General features: G+C 35.5%; 1 long non-coding RNA gene across 3 annotated transcripts in view; it reads right to left on the bottom strand.

The window, feature by feature from the left end:
* Positions 1–16320, bottom strand: part of LOC111559720 — a 431348-nt gene that overhangs the window by 341160 nt on the left and 73868 nt on the right. For all 3 annotated transcript variants that reach the window (XR_006594110.1, XR_006594109.1, XR_002740846.2), the window contains one exon: positions 14112–14255. This is a non-coding gene — a long non-coding RNA (uncharacterized LOC111559720). The remainder of the gene's footprint in view (positions 1–14111; positions 14256–16320) is intronic.

Raw genomic sequence — 16320 nt, 5'->3', positions numbered from 1 at the left:
ATGCCAAGGGCACTTCCTAATGAATGCCCTGCACCCTCATTTCCCACTTTGAGTCTGCCTCCAGAGGAACCCAACCTGGGACACTTGCCAAATATGGAATTGCCTGCATCCTAAATAGTATGAACCCATTGCTGAAAATGTCTAAAGATGGGACAATGATTTTTAAATGTTAAAGATAATATGCATATATGGATGTCCTCTAATGTTCCTTTAAGATATATGATTTTATGATTCTAAGTTTTAGACATTGGGAGTCATATAATTAATATAGTTTATGTGCACAGTATTTTATAGATTATACATATCTCACTCAAGCCTCACAAGAACCAGACGAGGTGGAGTACTGGCCCCAATTTACAGAAGAAACTGAGGTTCAGAAATGTTACTTGGCCCAAGGTCACATATTTATAAAATAAAGGATCTAGAGCTTGAACTGAGTTCTCAGTTCTCCATCTACAATCAAAGTACCTTTCACTGTGTCAGTTATGAAAAAGGACTATGTGTTTATAAAATATACCGTATAACCAAAAAATTATATTAAATTTTTAATTTTCTCTGCCATTGCCAGTATTTTAAAGAGTATTTTCAAAAATCATTGAAAATGCAGCTGTGTTTCCTTTTGCCTGCTATAAATAATTCCATACAATAATTTTGATGGGACTTTAAGAAGTCCTTCATTATTTCATTTGCTTCCATATGAGAGTCTGTCTTTCTGCTCAGTTATATGGGCACATCCTGTGATATACCTGGCAGCATTCATTTCATAGCTTCCAGACAGCTAGGACCAAAGCCAGAGGTCCTTGAGTAAAATTTTGCATGTTCATAAGAACATTGCAATAGCAGATGAGAGAAGTTTTGTATAAAATATTTCTGAAATTAAGTTAGCATGTAGACTCTATTCTAGCATTCATCATTCCAGACAAAGGAAAGACTAGCCCTTTACATTGCTGGAATTTGAGATTGTACGGGAGAAAACTTTAAACAAAGGCCTGCCAAATGCTGTTATTATCTTAAGAGTTACATTAGGTTCTCAGAATAAAGCACTTGACTACACTCTGAGGGACAATACCATCTTTCTCTAGCTCCAGGTTATGTCCTTTGAAATAATGATATAGTCAAAATTAACCTTATAAAAGCAAAGCTGAGGACAGAAGTTTTCACCGAACCTGACCAGAACGTACCAGTCTTTTAGTCAATGAAGAGCAGTGCTTCCTACACGTTTTGTCATCAGAAAGAATTTTCATCCCAGAAGTAGAAATGATAGTTTCAAACTTGATTACATGTAACTTCCTTGGGGCATTCCAGGGGATGGGAAGAGGGTAACCACGTTAAGAGGATGACAGGGATACAACCACTCCTACTTCAGTCTCATATGGGACTTTCTTGCAAACTTGCACTGAAAACATGTTACAAAAATTTAGCATGAAAAAGTCTGAAACCACTCCAATAAGTGACACAAAGCTGTGGTTTCAAGGCTGGTGTGTCCACCAGGTGCTGCAAGCAGGACAACACATCACCTCCTTCCTAGGAGGCACTGGAGTCTGGCTTTGAATCTGAGTCCTGTCACTTTCCAGCTGTGTGAGACCCAGGGCAACTTACGTGAGCTTCAGTTTTTCATCTAGAACTTATGACTAATCATACCATCTTCACAACAGTACTATTATGTGCCAGCTATGGGCTATTGTGTGCCGGCATCCATCACCACAACTTCCTCAGGCTTGGTGACATCTTCTGAATCTGGAGCTCCCTCGCTGCTGATGCCCTGACACCACTGCAGCAGCTTCAGCTGCCCTCATCAGTCCTCAGGTCTATCTGGTCTACCAAGAACTTCTTCCCTTCTTAGACATCCTTTCAACACTGATAAAGACTTTACCATTTCTGTCACCACCGTCACTGTTATTCTCATACTGTCTTCTATTTTTTTATACAATAACATTTACGGTTGTCTTCTTAAAAATGAAAACAATGAAATCTTAGAAGCAACAGAGCATTTAATGTGTGAGCTTAGGAGTCAAACCACCTTATGTGCGTCTTAACTCCACAGCCTATTTAGCTTTATGATCATAGGCAAGATATTTAATATTTCTAGACCTCGTTTTTCTCATCTATAAAATAGGCACAAAAATGACACCCACTTCCTAGGGTCATTATGAGAAAAAAAAATGATATAATCAGTGTAAACTTCATGGAACACATTACATATTCAACAAATGCTAGCTTTTATCATTGTAGCATCTCACTAGAGTAATTCAATTTTCCAATTGCATATTTCAGACTATAGAGTCCTAAAAACAAATATAAAATGAGTAAGTAATAAATATTAAATGAAGATGTAAGAATGGGCACACTATAAATGTTTTGTGATTTTAAAAACAGGGCAATATATCTAGATTTATAAACTATCCATGGAAGAAATAGACATCAGGGATTCCTTCCAAGAAGGAGAACCTGGGAAGTAAAGAAAAGGAGTGGTAAAGAAACTTACTGTTACCGTAGGCTCTTTCTTATTCTGTGACTTGTTTAATATGTGTTTGAATTACCTAATCCAATTTAAAAAAGCATGAAAAATGAATCTTTCCTTTTAGTTTAGCTACAAATAATATTTGGATTATTTGCAATTAATATTTGGATTAAAAGCAAGATACTATTGCTTTTTAGGGGCATATACAGTAATCACAAAAGTACTGATTAGAAGAGCTTTGACTGCAGTTATATTTCAAAATATTATTCCATTTTATAGACTGTCATTGATTGTATCAGTTACCTCTTCGACAATAAAGCATATCAATTTCAATTCAGGCTTCAGAAAGGTGATAGATAAAAACTATGCCAAAAATTTCTATGAGTGAGAATATGATTCTGCACCTGATATTCAGTAACACAATCACATATTCCTCCTCACTCCATATACCACCCTATACTGTATTATTTGCAAACTGACTCCAGAAAATTTAAGTAATGTGTAAGGAAGTCATTTTTATTTTATTTTAATTTAATTTAATTTAATTTAATTTAATTTAATTTATTACTTTATTTTAGAGAGAGCAAGAGAGCATATGAGCAGGGGAGAAGGGCAGAAGGAGAGAGAGAGAGAAATAAAGAGAATCCTAAGCAGTCTCCATACTCAGCAGAGTCTGAGGTGGGGCTCAGTCCCAAGACCCTGGGATCATGATGTGAGCCAAAATCAAGAGTCAGATGGCTCAACAGACAGAGCCATCCAGGCACCCCAGGAAGCCATTTTTAATCCTGTTCTTATTATGTTTTTTTTTCCTCCTATGAAATCTCCAACCCCCATAGGTGGCCTTCTCTTCTACAGGACCGTTAACTACAATTTACTGGTTGATTTCTATGTGCCAGATTCTATTTTGAACACATTCTATGCATTTTCACTTTATGGTTCCCAAGGGGGAAAAAAAAGCCTATTTTTAAAATTCAGTAACAGAGAATAAAAAATAATTTGACCAAGAGTACACAGCAAATAAATGGCTAAATGTAAAATAAGACTGGATGGTTACAATGCCTGTGCTTTTCATCATTAAATAAATACTAACCACAATTATAGTGTGTACTCATTCAACACTCAAATGTGCTACTTTGAATTATTTCTTTTGTGTTTTGTTTTTTATTTTGCCCATGTCCAGACATCCTAAATTGACCTGAAGTCCTTCCAGGAAAGAACCTTATCTTTTGACTCCTTTGTATTCCCAGCAGTTGGTACTGGCCTGGAAGACTAACATGGAAATAATGGGATTATGGTGATGATGGTGGTGACAGGTGATAATGATATAATGACAAAGCCCACCTGTCAGACTTGAGGCAGGCACTCTATGCTGAAGTGTACTTACTCATTCAGGATGTACTATCCCAGTACCTACTTTAAGCCAAGCCAGTTTAGTCTCTGGACTTACATAAGAATTACAAGGTACTGTTATAATAAAAACAAAACAAAAAACCAAACACTTTAGGGAGTGTACTTGGGGTAGAGAGGGTGACCATTATATCCAAAGAGGAGAAAAAGACTTTGTAAACCCAATTTGTAGTTCAAGCATACATTATTACCATTTTTATTCTTCCATGAATATAATGAGGGTTTAGTGTATACCAGGCCAACTTAAGAGCTTTGCATGCCTTATTTCAATTAATCCTAGATAGAACTTTGTGAGTTTGGTATTATTACCCCTATATGAAAATGAAAAAAAAAGCAAAACTCACTTTTCCTAGGATCACTTGGCTTCTGAGTGTTATAACTAGTATTTGAGCTTCTAGGTCCAGAATATAAACTCTTATTTTTAACTTTTTATTTAAATTCCAGTTAATGTATAATGTAATGTTAGTTTCGGGTATATGATATACTCATTCAAGACTTCCATACATGACCCAGTGGTCGTCATGACAAGTACACTCCTTAATCTACGTCAACTATTTAACCCATCCCCCAACCATCTCTCCTCTGGTAATCATCACTTTGTTCCCTATAGTTAAGAGTCTATTTCTTGGTTTGCATTTCTCTCTTTTTTTTTTCCCCTTTGCTCATTTGTTATGTTCTTTATTTTTTTAAATTTATTTATTTAAATTCAAGTTATGGGGCGCCTGGGTGGCGCAGTCGGTTAAGCGTCCGACTTCAGCCAGGTCACGATCTCACGGTCCGTGAGTTCGAGCCCCGCTTCAGGCTCTGGGCTGATGGCTCGGAGTCTGGAGCCTGTTTCCGATTCTGTGTCTCCCTCTCTCTCTGCCCCTCCCCCATTCATGTTCTGTCTCTCTCTGTCCCAAAAATTAAAAAAAAAAAAAAAATGATAAATTCAAGTTAGTTAACATACAGTGTAGTATTGGTTTTAGGGATAGATCCCGGTGATTCATCACTTCCATATAACACCCAGTTCTCATCCCAACAAGTGCCCTTCTTAATGCTCATCACCCATTTAGCCCATCCCCCACTGACCTCCCCTCCAGCAACCCTTAGCTTTATTCTCTGTATTTAAGAGTCTCTTGGGGCACCTGGGTGGCTCAGTCAGCTAATCGTCCAACTCTATTTCATCTCAGGTCATGATCACACAGTTCATGACTTCAAGCCACACATTGGGCTCTGCACTGACAGTGCAGAACCTGCTTGGGATTCCTTCTCTCCCTCTCTCTGCCTCTCCCCTGCTTATGCTCTCTCTCTCTTTCTCAAGAATAAATAAATTAATTTAAAAAAACTTTAAAATCTCTTATTGTTTTCCTCCCTCTCTGTTTTTATCTTATTTTTCCTTCCCTTCCCCTATGTTCATCTGTTTGGTTTCTTAATTCTACATATGAGTGAAGTTATATGATATTTGTCTTTCTCTGACTTATTTTGCTTAGCATAATACACTCTAGATCCATCCACATTGTTGCAAGTGGCAAGATTTCATTCTTTTTGATCAGTCAGTAATATTCCATTGTGTGTGTATGTATGTGTATATATATATATAATATATAATATATTATATATTATAATATTAATATTATAATATTATTATTATTATATTATATATATTATATATATAACATATATATATTATATTATATATAATATTATATATATTATATATATTATATATATTATATATATTATATATATTATATATATTATATTATAATATTATAATATAATATATATAATAATATATATATAATATATATATATTTTATATATATATACACACTGCATCTTCTTTAGCTATTTGTCAGTCGATAGATGGTTGGGCTCTTTTCATAACTTGGCTATTGTTGATAGCACTGCTATAAACAAAGGGGCATGTGTGTCCCTTTGAATCAGCATTTTCATATTCTTTGGATAAATACCTAGCAAAGGAATTTCTGGGTGGTAGGATAGCTCTATTTCTAATTTTTTGAGGAACCTCCATACTGTTTTCCATAGTAGCTGCACCAGTTTGCATTCCCACCAACAGTGCAAAAGTGTCCCCCTTTCTCTGCATCTTTGCCAGCATCTGTTCAGTTCACTGAGTTGTTCATTTTAGCCATTGTGACAGGTGTAAGGTGGTACCTCATTGTAGTCTTGATTTGTATTTCTCTGATGATGAGTGATGTTGAGCTTCTTTTCATGTCTGTTAGCCATCTGGATGTCTTCTTTGGAAAAGTGTCTATTCATGTCTTCTGCCCATTTCTTGACTAGATTATTTGTTTTTGGAGTGTTGAGTTTAAGTTCTTTATAGATTTTGGTTACTAACGCTTTATCCAATATGTCATTTGAAAATATCTTCTCCCATTCCATCAGCTGCCTTTTAGTTTTATTGATTGTTTCCTTTGCTGTGCAGAAGCTTTTTATTTTGAGGTAGTCCCAATAATTTATTTTTTCTTTTGTTTCCCTTGCCTCATAACATAATCTAAAAAGATTGCTTTGGCCTCGGTCAAAGATGTTACTGACTGCCTGTGTTCTCTTCTAGGATTCAGATGGTTTCCTGTCTCACAGTTAGTTCTTTAATCTATTTTAAATTTATTTCTGTGTATGGTGTAAGAAAGTGGCCCAATTTCATTCCTTTGCATGTTACTGTCCAGTTTTCCCAACATCATTCATTGAAGAGACGGTCTTTTTGCCACTGGATATTCTTTCCTCTTTTGTCACAGATTAATTGACCATATAATCATGGGTACATTTCTAGGTTTTCTATTCTGTTCCATTGATCTATGTGTCTATTTCTGTGCCAATACCATACAGTTTTGATTACTACATCTTTGATATATAACCGGAAGTCCGGAATTATGGTGCCTCTAGCTTTGCTTCACTTTTTTGAAGGCTACTTTGGTTATTTGGGTTCTTTTGTGGTTCCATACACATTCTACGAGCGTTTCTTAAATGTGAAAAATGCTGGCAGTATTTTGATAAGGATTGCATTAAGTCTGAATTACTTTGGACAGTACAGGCATTTTAACAATATTTGTTCTTCCAATCCATAAATATGGAATGTCTCTCCTTTTCTTTGCATCATCTTCAGTTTCTTTCATCACACTAATGAAAGTGTGTTATAGTTCTTAGAGTACAGGTCTTTTACCTCTTTGGTGAGGTTTATTCCTAGGTATCTTATTATTTTTGGTGCAATTGTAAATAGGATTGATTCCTTAATTTCTCTTTTTGCTGCTTCAATATTGGTGTATAAAAATACTACAGATTTCTGTACATTGATTTTGTATCTTGTTTCTTTACTAAATTCATTTATCAGTTCTAGCAGTTATTTTGGTGGAGTCTTTTGGGTTTTCTATATATAGTATTATGTCATTGGCAAATAGTGAAAGTTTTACTTCTTCCTTGCTGATTTGCATGATTTTCATTTCTTTTTGCTGTCTGATTGCTGTAACTACAACTTCTAATACTATCTTAAATAACAATGGTGAGAGTGGACATCCTTGTCTTGTTCCCAACCATTTACACTATGATACTTTCTAAACAAACTCTTCAAAAAAAAAAAAAAAAGTCTGGTGTTTCCTTAAATGTTACAGTAAAACAGATGTGAAATAGACAATAAATTATAGTTTCTATTTACAAAAAAGCTGTAAGTGCAAACAGTGTTAGATTAAAATGTATTATTTAATCAGTTCAGTATGAAATTGGCTTCCTAGTACATGATTGTGAAAATGACACTTTAAAAACATTCTACGATTTCATCAGCAACTCTCATTTTTCCCATTGAGGATGATATTAACATGGGTTTTATTATGTTGAGTAGGTTCCTTACTTGTTGAAGGTTTTTATCATGAATGGATGTTGAACTTTGTCAAATGCTTTTTCTGCATTTATTGAAATGATCATATGATTCTTATCCTTTCATTTATTAATGTGATGTATCACACTGATTGATTTGTAAATATCAAACCACCTTTGCAACCCAGAAATAAATCCCACTTGATTGTGGTGAATGATTTTTTTAATGTATTGTTGAATTCTGTTTGCTAGTATTTTGTTGAGGATTTCTGCATCTATGTTCATCAGAGATATTGGCTTGTAGTTCTCTTTTTTTGTGGTGTCTTTATCTGATTTTGGTATTAGGGTAATACTGGTCTCAAAATAAATTTGGAAATTTTCCTTCTCTCCTACTTTTTGGAATAGTTTGAGAAGAATAGGTATTAACTATTCTTTAAATGTTTGGTAAATTTGCTTGTGAAGTCATCTGGTCTTGGACTTTTTTGTTGGGACTTTTTTTTTATTATTGTTTCAATTTCTTTGCTGGTTGTTGTTCTGTTCAAATTTTCTATTTCTTCCTATTTCAGTTTTGATAAATTATATGTTTATAGGAATTTATCTATTTCTTCTAGGTTATCCAATTTGTTAACATATAGTTTTTCATAATACAGAATCTGAACTTTAACTGATGTTCAACACTGCCCTTTCTAAGACCTCTAAAATGAAAAACATTCCATTTGAAGTCATCTGAAAATTCCACAATTATACAAAAAGGAATCTGTAAATTATGTTAAATCTGAGCAAAATCCATCCAGTCTGGCAGCAATAACTCTAGCAGAACAGAATTTTGGGGATCCTTACAACTCTACTGTATATATGGCAACCTGTTCTATAGAGTAGGAGAGGGATATTGTCTGAAACTATACTCTGATTATCAGTGGGCTCCCCCACTCCAGATCTACAAAGTTAAAGCAGATAATCTAAGTAACATAATTTTGAGCTTTCATTAAAAACAAAAGACAGGGGCTTCTGGGTGGCTCAGTCAGTTGAGCATCCAACTCTTGATTTGGGCTGAGGTCATGATTTCATGGTTCGTGAGATCAAGCCCCACATCAGGCTTTGGGCTGACAGTGCAGAGGTTGCTTAGGATTCCCTCTCTCCCTCTCTCTCTTCCTCTCTCTCTCTCTCCTTCTCTGCCCCTCCCCTGCTTGTGCTCTCTATCAAAATAAATAAATAAAAACTTTTATAAAAGCAAAAGACAATAGTATTTTAAATGGCCGAGCATTATAACCTGGTAAAGAAGTTATGGGAATAATCAAAATGCACAGTTTCTAAGTGTCTAGGCAAACCAGAGCCCTGATGCCTAGGAGAGAAGCAAGTCAGATATTAGTAACCAAAATTTTTCTAAATTCTTTTAATGCAAACAGTTTGTCAAATAAAATGAACATAGTCTGGATATGCATAACTTCCAATTTCTTAAGGAAACCATGAAGAAAAATCCAGGAAGACTTTCCCAGAAATAAATCAAAGCTTTACCAATGACATTTACTACTGAATTGTGGGACAGAATATAAGGCCAAAGAAGAGGCAGAACTATAAAATAGTTTCTTTCAGAAGCCAGAGTTATTGTAAATAGATTTGACATTTGGAATTTGAAGACTATTATGGAAACATATGGCTTAAAATGTCACATTCTCTTCAAGGGTCCTAAAGTTTCAAATAAAGTAGTTAAATGCTCTGTGCAACACAAAATACTTCATAGGTGGCCTGAAAGAATAGGTTTGATCATGCTACTAATTCCTTCCAGTTCCACATACACACCTCTGTTGCATACCATTGGGCACAGGTTGCAATAATTGTAACTGGTTGTCAGTTATCTAACCCCCGCCAAAAGTCACTAAAAACCCTGACATGTTATTAGAAATACAAGAAAGAACAGTACTAATGTGTATAAAAGAGAAAATGTTATAAACAAAAGACCAGCCCAGAGTTTTAGAACAGTGAAACTACTCTGTATGACACTATTATAATGTATACATGTCATTACACATTTGTCAAAACACATAGAATGTACAGCGCCAAGAGTGAACCCTAAAGTAAACTATGGACTTTGGGTGATAATGTTGTGTCATTGTAGGTTCATTGAATGTAACAAAGGAACCACTGGTGGGAGATGTCCAAAGTGGGGGAGGCTATGCATGTGGGAATAGGGGATACGGGGACTGTCTGTATTCTCCACTCAACGTTTTTGCTGCGAACTTAAACTGCTCTAAAAATTAGTCTTAAAAAAATAAAAAAACAAAATAAAACAAACTAACAAACATAAAAACATTAGACCATGGGTGATTGATGGGGCCATAAGCCCAGAGACAATGTCTTAAAGAAACTGAAGTCTGAAGCTCCATTCAGCTACCTTCTACTTGGTCGCTCCATTATGCCAAAGTATTCACTGAATATTTCCATCTGCCTACTCCTCCTACTCCTTATGCTGTTTCCACTGTGTTGACTACTTTTAAAAACATATTAAGTGTGTCCATTCCAAAAGGAAATAGTCACTGAATAATGAGTTAGTAAAATAGATTAGTGAGATTTTTAATTGCCAAATTTAAAAGCAATTAGTGTTTACCCTACAAAAATGCACTTCAATTATTTCCCTTTTGTTGGGATGCATGGGTGCTCAGTTGGTTAAACGTCTGACACTTGATTTTAGCTCAGGTCATGATCTCACATTTCGTGAGATCAAGAACCACATCGAGCTTGTGCTGACAGCAAGGAGACTGGGATGTTCTCTCTCCTCTCTCTCTGCCCCTCCCCCCACTCACACACACACACACATACACACTCTCTCTCTTTCTCAAAATAAATGAACATACATAAATAAAATAAATAAATAAATAGAATTATTTCCCTTTTGTAATAAAGATTAGCATAGCAAGCAGTAATTTTAGCATTTATAGAAAAAGCTCAAAGCTGTGTAATGGATAGATACATAAAGGATTGTTATATTATCTATTTTTGTAACTGTTTGAAATTCTCCTTAATACAAAGTTTTTTTAAAGGATCAACTATAAAGTATATACTGGCTTAATGTACCAATAACTGTATAAATTAACTTGATTGCTATGATATTATGTTAAAGATATTTTATATTCTATATCACCATCATCTGAAAATATAGCATAGTATTTAAGAATATGAATTTTTGGAAATCAGATTGTTTCAATCTGATTTGCATTCTACCTACTCCAGCTGTGGTAACCTCGCAAAAGTTGAGTTTTATTCTGTAGGTGGAGAGAAAGATTTCAAAGATTCACAATTCACAGATTAAAAAACTATTCCCTATTCTAGTGTATTTCTAAGTTAAATATTTAGAAATTACAAAGAATTTTCAAAAATAGAAGGAATTATATAATCCTTTCATGGCCTTTGAAGCCTAATTAAATGACCTAAAGAAAGCCTTATTGAATTAATCAGTCAGTTTTCAATAATGTCCTGGATTTTACTTCCCACTAGGCCTTCTGGCAGCAGCTCTTTGCAGGTATACAGTCTCACGCTCAGCCAGGGATATGGGGATTTGGGGGTCTTCTCCAGTCCCTCCTGGATGGACGTGCGGAGACCTTACCAAAGCTCTTATTTCCCTTATCTCCCTGTTAAATTTCAGGCCAGTCTGCTAGTCCACTGCTTACCGCAACCTCGTGCTACCTGAACCATTGGTCTTCCTCCTTCATTTGCCACCAAAACCAGTACTTTTATCGACAACACTGTTAAACCTGAGGTTTGTCTCCACTCTGCTCCTACCAAGTGAATCCCCTGTGGCAACGAAGCTGATGGCTTTCTTGTTTTGCAGTGTCCTGTACATTTCTGCTCAGATCAGCATGAGTGTGGGTGTGGATGGGAGAAGCCCCAGGCAAAAATGCCAGACTCCCACTGTTCTTATTTGACATTCAGTACTTTTTTCATAAATAATTCCTTCTCAACTTGTACGACTTTGGTCAATTCAGAAGTCCTGAAGTGGTTGTTTTTAAGCCTTGAAATTTTATCCAATTTTATCCAATTTTATGTATATAATGCTTTATCAGAAAACAGAATCAAATATATGACATTTTATCACAGACAGTTAATAGTAGGGCATATTCTAAATTGTCTAACTGGTAGTCATTATTATTAGCATTTTGTTTTGCGGATCACAACAAATACATACAAAATAAATATTCACCTAATCTCAATAAATATTGGCCCTCTTCTATACAATGTTTAAATGTTTCTTATCTAGGGCCTCCTGGGCAGCTCAGTTGGTTAAGCGGCCAACTCTCGATTTCAGCTCACGTCATGATCTCACAGGTTCATTAGTTCAAACCACACATCCGGCTCTGCACTCAGTGCAGAGCCTGCTTTGAATCCTCAGTCTCCCTCTCTCTGCCCCTCCCCCACTCATGCTCACTCTCTGTCTCTCAAAAATAAATAAACATTAAAAAAATTTTTTTAAATACATGTTTTTTATCTAAAGTTTATATGGAGGCCCTTTCCTATATAATATTTCTCTACAATCTTTATATGTTTATGTTATATGTTTCCATACAATGTTTACATGTTTCTATATGACGTTATATATTCATTTAATCTCAATAAAATATTGGCTCTTTTCTATATAATGTTTATAGTCCCTAATAGTTAAATTATTCAAGTTCCTCAAGACACAAGGATTCTGAAAGTTGGTAATGAACAATAATTCATTATTCTGAAACTCTTTCATCCCAAAACAAGTCCTTTTTGAATCCTTTTTTCAAAAGCAGGATTCTAGAAATGTACTTTTAGTGAGAATGAATGATGGTTGGAGAAGATAAAAAACTCTCTATGAACATAATTATAAGAAACCAGGTTAAGACTACAAAAATAAATATATTTGACTGCAGAACCCAGAGTTATCAAAAATATTTGTGGTCTGCTAGACTATAGTGTTAAAAAGAAATTTATTGGGATTAAGTGCAAACTCGTGTCTACATATTTAGGGTGCACTAAGCTGTATTTCAGCCAATCCTTTCATTTTCTATGCCATTATCTGTCCTGATCGCAGTCAAGCTAATCACAAAATGAGCCCACAAAATAAGTAAGACAGTTTTATTGAGTAGATCACACATACTCAACCTCAATCATTTTTAACATCTTGACATAGTTTTAACCTACAACTTTCTTTTTAACTGTAGGAAATAACTTTGTTAGAACATGAGCACAATCAGCTGAAAGGAAATTGGAAGATGTAGTAAGTGTGATATTATGTTATGAACTGCTGCCATGTAATTTTTCTGATCCTTTGAATAAAGTAACATAATTTGTCAAAATGTGTTCTCATAATAACCTGCCAACAAACTGGATGAGCTTAAGAAATAAAGTAACGGCCCGCACCGAAAAGTTAAAAGAGTATTAATTCCTTACCGCTGTGGAAGGAAGTGAAGAAAGATGTCAAAATTTCAACATCTTCAGAGCAACCAAGAAAAAAAGGTAATAAATTTTAAGGCTTACATTGCATCTTCCATTCTCAATAGAGTAAAATTTGTATTTAAAAGTCCTTTTTTTCAGGGCACCTGGGTGGCTCAGTTGGTTATGCGTCCAACTCTTGATTTCAGCTCAGGTCATGATCTCACAGTTCATGGGATTGAGCCCTGCATCAGGCTCTGAACTGATAGCACAGACCCTGCTGGGGATTCTTTCTCTCCTTCTCTCTCTGCCTCTCCCTCACATGCTCTCTCTCTCTCTCTCTCTCAAAATAAATCAATAAAAGTAAAAACTTAAAAATAAAATAAAATTATATAAAAAGATTCTTCTTTTCAAATAAATGTATTGCCAAGTTTCAAAATGAGAGAACAGATGCCAAACAATGGACAGAAAATGTTCTTTCTTGAAGGAAAGAAATCCAGCACATTGCAATGTGGCCCTCTGCTGCTATTTTTCAATACTACATGAAAAAGACTAATTTCCAGTGGTGTCTCTTTGCAGGGTCAATACTTCAACAAAGTTTTAAGGAAAAAAATGACTTAAATCCTTCAACAAAGTGTAGTCACTTACAAGATTTTTTTGAAAATCGAAGTGATTGATTCAGCGTAATGTTATTCTGAACACAGTGTCTGAGCTACATTAAATACCTTAGTGACAGCACTATTCATTTAAGAACAGATTTTCATTATTTATGTTCTATTTCAATATTTCCAAAAAGAGATTATATTCATACCAAATGGTTTCTACAATAACAATAGTTCATCCAATGCTATGGGGAAAAAACATTTTTTTTTAATTAGAAAGAAACTTGTGTCTCACAATGCCATTCCTAATAAATATCTCCATTTTCTAGGAAAACGTCACAAATAGTCTAGAAAATAAACTCAAAAACTCATCTAAGACTAAACTCAATGCAATTTGACCATCACTTTTAAATTGCCAAGACTGAGGGGGGACTTACTGGGAAGTGAATAAAGCCTCACATGCATGGTCCCTGGGGTGCCTGGAGTCGCCAGGAGCTGCGAAGTATCCTAGGTGAGGAGAAGCCAGGTTGGCAATACAGACTCTTCTATGTAAGCATTTCTGGTAAATTGCCTCAAGATACCTTAGGAAAAAAAAAAGAGATCTGAACCTCCAAGTTCAAGTAAATTGTCATGATTTCTTTTCCTATGTTAAATATGGCATACTTTTTTTTTTTAATGTTTGTAGTTTTTCTTTTTTTCTTTTTCTTAAAAGGGGCCAGAAAAAAAAATGTGTAAGCTCACAACCCACAAAACCTGAATCTGCCTTTAGGTAGAACAATTTACCCAACACAGTCAGTCCATACAGAAAATGTTATTTTACTTTCGATGGGAACATCTTACATTAATAGGAAAAAATGGTTTTAATGACAATTTTGAAACCAAGACTAAATAGTAGCTTAAAAAGGCATTGGTAAAAATACTTTATACAATTTTTAAGGGGAAGAAAGAAGATTAGTATCTGCCCAACAGTGACGCTCTCTAGCATTCAGAAATCTCTAGCTTTTGATACCTAGGTAGTGTTCAAGAGCACTGGCTGTGGAGTCAGGCAATCCTGGATTTCAGTCCTGAATACATCACTCTATTGTTATGTTACCTTTAGCAAGTTAATAAGTTAATTGTGTCTTACAAATGTAGGCATTTAACAACTACTTGTTAAATAAATATATGAATCAATTCCACACAAAAACTTCAATTTAGCAAATACAGTAGTTCAATTTATTTCCATTAAAAAATGATTTGTTGCATATCTGTTAGGTGAAAGGTATTGGGCAAAAGGGGAAGAAGGAGTACAAGAGTTCAAGCAAAGTATTGTTTGAGGATTTCTATTTGTATTCGATGAGACGGGAAAAGACTTGTGGAGCACAAAGCATTTAAAGACGAAGCCTTGAAAAACTTAGAATCAGACCCGGTTGACTGAAAAGGTGGATCAGGCTGGAAGCATTTCAGCTGAGGGAACAATATCCTAAGCCAAGAGCCAGAGACAAGAAAGGAGAGATCTAAGTGTTCTGGGAAGTCAGCAGCTCTGCTAGCTTGAGGTTTAGAGAATTCAGGGAAGACTGGGCTGGAAACAAACCAGGGTCATACCACCACTTCGGTTAACAATGCTCCACATTCTGGGGGCGCCTGGGTGGCTCAGTCGGCTGAGCATCAGACTTCGGCTCAGGTCATGATCTCATGGTTCCTGCATTTGAGCCCCACATTGGGCTCTGTGCTGACAGCTCAGAGACTGCAGCCTGCCTCAGATTCTGTGTCTCCCTCTCTCTCTCTGCTCATCCCCTGCTCGTTCTCTGTGTCTCTCAAAATTTAATAAACATTAAAAAAAATTTTTTTTAATTTTTATTTTTTTTTATTTTTTTTTATTTTTATTTATTTTTTTTTCAACGTTTATTTATTTTTAGGACAGAGAGAGACACAGCATGAACGGGGGAGGGGCAGAGAGAGAGGGAAACACAGAATCAGAAACAGGCTCCGAGCCATCAGCCCAGAGCCCGACGCGGGGCTCGAACTCACGGACCGTGAGATCGTGACCTGGCTGAAGTCGGTCGCAACTGACTGCGCCACCCAGGCGCCCCTAAAAAAAATTTTTTTAAATAATGCTTCCCATTCTGAAAATGCTCACAAAATTCCTTATCAGTGAAAGTCCACACAAGCACCATTATAAATTACATTTGGCCCTCTTTCATAGACAATGCCTTTAACTGATACAAAGAAATATGGGACTTAGGACAAATTTTTATTAAACAATAATTAATCTCAGTTCCAGATTTGAAAAAGAATTTTATTTTTTTAATTCACACTTTCATCAGAAACTGGACTATCTGTAACTTTAATTTTTTTTAAGTTTATTTATTTATTTTGAGAGAGACAGAGACAGCATGGGTGGGGGAGGGGCAGAAAGAGGGAGACAGAATCTCAAGCAGGCTTTGTGCTGTCAGCATGGAGCCTGATGCAGGCCTCAAACTCGCGAAACTGTGAGATTATGACCTGAGCCGAAAGTAAGAGTCAGATGCTTAACCAACTGAGCCACCCAGCACCCCAACTATCTGTAACTTTTAAATACTGACTTCTGTCATACAGAAATCATTTGAAGTTTAAGGTTTATGTTAAAGCCATCGATTTGAAAGACTGGAAGAGAAGGAAACAATG

The sequence above is a fragment of the Felis catus genome, chromosome A1 (assembly GCF_018350175.1).
Source record: "Felis catus isolate Fca126 chromosome A1, F.catus_Fca126_mat1.0, whole genome shotgun sequence".
Classification (NCBI taxonomy): domain Eukaryota; kingdom Metazoa; phylum Chordata; class Mammalia; order Carnivora; family Felidae; genus Felis; species Felis catus.
Note: the sequence above shows the minus strand (reverse complement) of the source record. Positions and strands in the feature narration are given on the sequence as shown.